This window comes from Rhea americana, unplaced genomic scaffold (genome assembly GCF_003343005.1).
Source record: "Rhea americana isolate MKP2758 unplaced genomic scaffold, rheAme1 scaffold_276, whole genome shotgun sequence".
Taxonomy (NCBI): Eukaryota; Metazoa; Chordata; class Aves; order Rheiformes; family Rheidae; genus Rhea; species Rhea americana.
This window is the reverse complement of record NW_028186397.1, coordinates 160,215-165,515: the sequence shown is the minus strand read 5'-3', so window position 1 is coordinate 165,515 and position 5,301 is coordinate 160,215. Positions and strand designations below refer to the sequence as shown.

Sequence of the window (5,301 nt, the reverse complement as noted above, 5' to 3'; positions counted from 1 at the left end):
GTAAATAYCTGAAATATAAAGCAAATAATTTAGCTGCTCAGTAACAAAGATGTTGGTTAATATCCTCACAGCCCTAAAGGAACTCCTGTAACTGCAGAAAAGGGCTTTTATTTTTTTTTAATATCTTTTTATTAATGCAACAGAAGCATATTAAAAATGTCTGTCTTTGCAAGCCTGGAGAAAAATATTAGCCTCGAATAAGGTCACAGAGGAGGAGGGAAGGAAAACAGCAGAGGGAAGGCTGCAGGGGGGGTAGGTTCCAGCGTGCTGCAGGTGTGGGCAAAGAGCGCCGCGGCTCCGGGCGCTTTCGTCCCGGGACGCCCCTGCGCGGGCACCACACGGCCCCTCTTCGCTCCCCCCGCCCCGCTCCTTCCCTGGTGCCAGCAGCAGCTATCGGCAACGAGCGGCGGGGCCCGACGCGGGCACGCGGTCGCGGCGCAGCTCGGGGGGGCCCCGCGCGCCCCGGAGCACAGCACGCCCCATACATACGGGCGGCCGCGCGCCGAGCCCCTCAGATGTGCAGCCAACAGGGAGCACTCGGGCTACCTGAGATTTTATAAATCTTTCAGCTATCAGTCTTTCCGAGCTCCAAATGCAAAATCCAGCAGCCTGGGATATCATAGGGATTTATGACTTGGGATTTATGAACTGGTCTGGATAAAATAAGAACTGCCTTGACTTTTTTTTTTTTTTAGGTTTGAGGAAAAGAAATTATAAAAAAAAAAGAAAAAAATGAAGACCCGCCTTTTTTCAAAGTTGCTGCTTACATAAATGTGCGCGTGCACGTGTAGATGTTTTGCGTCTATTCGGTTATTCTAATTTTTCTTCTTACCTGCGCACTTCCTGGCTTTGGCCAGGGCTGGAAGCCAAATGCCACAAGAAATGCTAATCTCCCAGGGCTTCCTGCCTAACTGGGAAACCAGGAAGTGGTAGAAATGGCTCAAGAAAACATGTTCTCCAGACGTTCCCAGCTCCGTTTCTAGAGTTAGAAAAGGTGCCGATAAATTTTGAGCGCGGTTTAGGAGTGTTTCCAAGCAGCTCAGCGGGAGGAAAATGCCGATGCTCTCACCATGCCTGCTTCCTTTATCATTTTCCCTTAGATAAGTTCGCATTTTTTTTCATTCGTGACAAGCTGTATTTTTCGGGGTGCACGTGTATAATGTGTGTGCATATATATTATATACATGTAGTTGCATAGATAGACATAGTTGCATGCATATTTACGGTTGCATAAACCGGCACACGGCCATAYACCTTTGCGAGAGAGTACTATGGACAGTCTGTGTGTTAATGCTTTGATTGCAAACCAACACAGACTATCACTTTTTATGAATGATATCAACCCGTGCATACGTGGGGGGGGATCCCAGTTCTCTGGGCTGGAAGGGGAGGAAAGCCCGGGAATGTAGGCATGCTGGTGGACGTTTGGGATATTAAAAAACCCTCTTCCACATTTCCAGGCGTTCCTTTATAGCTGGAAGGATATTAAATAATGTCTTGGTTACGAGCAGCAGAATTACATGATTTGAACTTCGGACACTYGCGCCCCGCCGGGTCTCGCTGGCCCTGCGGAAGCGACCCGGGAGCACTAGCCCGGGGCTGCCCGAGCGGCCGAGTTTCCCGCCCCGGGAAGGAAGAACCAGCTTTTCCCTCCTCTCCGGCACGTGGCTAAGCTGAGCTGGAGGCCTGACGTTCATACCAAACAGCCCTCGGCCCGCCCCGAGCCCACGGGCTGCAGCCTGGAAACACCCGGGGCGCCACCGAAACCAGCGGGCTGCAGGGGCCGGGGACGGCTTTGCAGCGAAACCTGCCGGAGACGGGAAAAAGGAGGCTTTTTTTTTCTTTTTTTTTTTTTTTTTTTTGCCTTAACAAGCCAGTGTCAGTGGCTGTTTGGATCGCTTTGTATCGCAGGTCTGAACGTTTGGCTTTGGTTTTAATTACTGCTCATTCGGAGCATTTTTCAGGATGACTCATGTCCTAGGAATAATTTGATTTGGCGATTTTCATTTTGAATAAAACTGAAGGGTCTGCACCATCCATATATACCACTACTTAAAAAAAAAAAAATTACTTCCCCTTTTTTGAAAAAACACTACCGGCCAATTCTTAGCTTGCAACCCCTTTTTGGAGGGATGCAGTCAGGTAGGGAGCTTCCCCGCCAGCACCGCTTTGCTGCAGATATAACGCCCCAAAACAGAGGGAGCGGGCTGGGGGGGGGGGCCTTTCCCCACTGCCAGCACCCCCAGAATTTGACCCGCCGTTTCTCTTCGGGCGCTGGGGGGATCCCTGCGGCGGCGTTGGCGCGGCTCCCCCGGCGCCCGTCCCCATGCCACTCCGGATGCGCCCGGCGTCGAAACGTGGCGGGGAGCGGGAGGAGGCGCGGGGCGCCCGGCCCCGGCGAAGTCCGAAGGCGCCCTCGCCTCTCCCRCCCCGCGGAGAGCCGCGGACGGTCTGGGGATGGCTGGAGGCCACACAGACTGGAAGGTATGTAGCAATCCATTTATCACTTTGCAAATATTAGTGCTGTTCGCATTTGCTGCAGCAATATTTCTTCTTGGAAATTGGTGAAGTGAGTAATAACAATGTTATTTATTCTAAGACCTTGGAACTGAGAAGCAATAACAGGGGGGACTGTTCCCTTGAAAGCTTCGGAGGTGCTGGAAATAAAATGGGAAGGGGGAAAAAAAAAAGCATCAGACCAACAAAGGTCTTGAGCAGAGAAAGGCATGTTATAAAGCCATAGAAATCGCTTGTTTAATTTCGTTGCCCCCCAAGGTAATAAAATGCRTTTTGCAATGATTTATATATAAACAATGGGGGGGGGGGGAGAAGGGTGAACGACTCCGATCCCTCCCTTCCCGGCAAAGCCCGGGCGGGAAGCGGAGATTCCCGCGCGCTGCCCCGCGCCCGGCGCTGCCGTCTCCCCCGCCGCAGAGCCCGTTTGTTCTCCCCATCCTCCTTCTTTTCTTTTTTTTTTTTCCTTTTTTTTTCCACACCCCCTCCCCTTTTTGTGTGTGTTTTTGCTTTTTCCCCTCTGCCTCGCTTATCTGAATATATAAGGCTGCCCTTTGCTCAGATTTATGGGTTGGGGCAGCGCTGTGTGTATTTACAGTCTCCTGACCTGAAGACCTACAGCTGAACAAGAGAAGGAGGAAACCAGGGCCCGTTCCATAAACAGAGACAGATACGAGGGGGAGGTGGGAGGAATTGCTAGCACTTAACATTTTTAACTATTTGGCCAAGCGAAGGAATTAGTGATTAGATTAGAGGCAAAGAAAAATGAGAAGCGGGGTTAAAGATTTGGGGGGAGAGGGCGGCAACCGGGGAGATCGGCCCGGGGTCCCGTCGGCGTTGGGCATGGGAGAAATTAAAAGTTACGAGCGTTTAGCAAATGTTTTCTGGGACGAGATGAAAAGGGGATAAGAAGGGAAGAACCTCAAATGTATTTTAATCGGGGCTGCRCTCTCCTTGGGTAGGGCAGACTAACTCTTTTAAAGTGTAATTACATTTTGAGGAGGCAGATTACTTAGTCTATGTTTATTCAGGTACTAATTGCCTCGGATTAAGTAAAAAGCAAACCGTACTTGGCGATAATAAATATTTCTTACGTCCGTATCTATCGGTCGGTCTGGAGGTAGAAATTCGGTTCAGAGGAGGCATATTTCAAGGAGCCCTGAGAATTACTCGGCTTCTCTGACGTTAAAGCAGCAAAAGTGGCAACAACTTGGAAAATAAATAAATGAAATGCAGCATACGTAGAGGTCACAATATAGCATAAGTATATCAACATGATGAACAGCTTTGATGAAAATGGTAAACAAAACCACCCTCTCTTCCTGTGGCTTGTTTTACATTGCAATAAACCACTGACTCTATAACCTATCAGAACATGCTGAGATTTTATGCATCATTTCCAACTACTATTTGAACATTTGGTTTAGAGTAGTCATGAACTATAATTAATGGGATTTTTTTTTTCCCTGATAAAAAGCGCACTTTATTGTATTTTATTACCTGTTGGTCCAAAGCTCCGTAGACGACGTAAATTCATTGTAGGCTTTAGGACCGGGATACAGGGCGGGGGGGGGGGGAGGTTTGCGCGTGATTATGATGAATTAACGTTTACCATCTGTAACGAAAGGCAGGAGCCGAGGCCGGGCTTCGCCGTCGGAGATGCCCTCGTCCGATCTGCATGTGCTGCTGCTAATTCGCTAGTCCGCGGCCGGCTGGGAGATTGGGACAGGAATTTAACTGTATTGCTGTTGCCACGGTCTGATTAAGGCATTTCTTTTATTTATTTATTTATTTGTTTTTGTTTAAGTCRAAGTTGGGCGGCAGGGTAGGGCGGTGGGGCGCCCCTGCCCCGGCGCCCGCTGCCCCTCGGGCCGCTCTCTCTGCTGGTCCGGCGGGCGCCCGGGCGTGCGGCGGGGAGGGAAAACCCGCGCAGGCACCGCGAAGCGCCCGGAGACGGATGGCGCTGGTTTACGAGCCGTAAAAGTTTTATTCCTCTCGACACCGAAACAGGTTTAGGCGGCGAGTCGACGCCGCCTTAAATAAATAAGCGGAATTAATTCCCGCGCACTGGAAACAATAGCGGCCCGCGCGGCGCTGCCGCCGGCGGTTCCCGCGGCCCCATAGCGCCGTTATTTGTGGGTTTGGGCTTTTTGTGTGTTTTTGCAGCGCGGCTTCCTCCGGGGCCTGCTCGATCCGCTTCGGCTTCTCCCCCCGCCCCGGCCCGTTTTACGAGAGGTTGTGAAAGGTTCAGGACCTGGTTGTACCGCGGCTCCCACCGACAGCTAAGGAACCAGTTTGGCGTCTGGTTTGCCTGTTGTTTTACTGCTGACCTTCAAATCAACTCTCGCCCCTGACCCCCGGCGGCATCGATCACGACGAGGGGCTGCTCCGGGCGCGCGGCGCCCGCGCCGCGGGGCCGGGAGCCCCGAGAGGCCCTTGCTGCGCCGGGCTCGGGGGGGGGGGTTCGCCCCTCTTTCCTGGGGCGCCGCAGGTGAAATCCCCGGCAGCAGCTGCCCTGCGAAGCGGTGTGCGYGCAGGGGGTGGGGGGAGGCCCCTCGCGAGCCCCCGCGGCTGGGGGTAAATACATGCAAATGAGATGCACAAACAAAGGCGCCTGGACAGAGAAATATCGGCAATTCCAGCAAAACGCTGCCTGCAGCTAGAAGATGAACAGCTTTGATAAAATGGTAACAAAAAGCACCTTTTTATCCTCCAGCTTGTTTTACATTGCAATAGACCATTGTTATTGTAACCCAGCGGAGCATGCAGAGGTTCTCTGCACCGGTT

General features: G+C 51.6%; 1 long non-coding RNA gene across 1 annotated transcript in view; it reads left to right on the top strand.

Moving 5' to 3' along the window:
- The first annotated feature begins 4,972 nt into the window (after positions 1 to 4,972).
- The window catches only part of LOC146593900 (uncharacterized), a 4,041-nt gene continuing 3,712 nt past the window's right edge, over positions 4,973 to 5,301 (top strand). The window contains exon 1 of the long non-coding RNA XR_014896277.1: positions 4,973 to 5,201. This is a non-coding gene — a long non-coding RNA (uncharacterized LOC146593900). The remainder of the gene's footprint in view (positions 5,202 to 5,301) is intronic.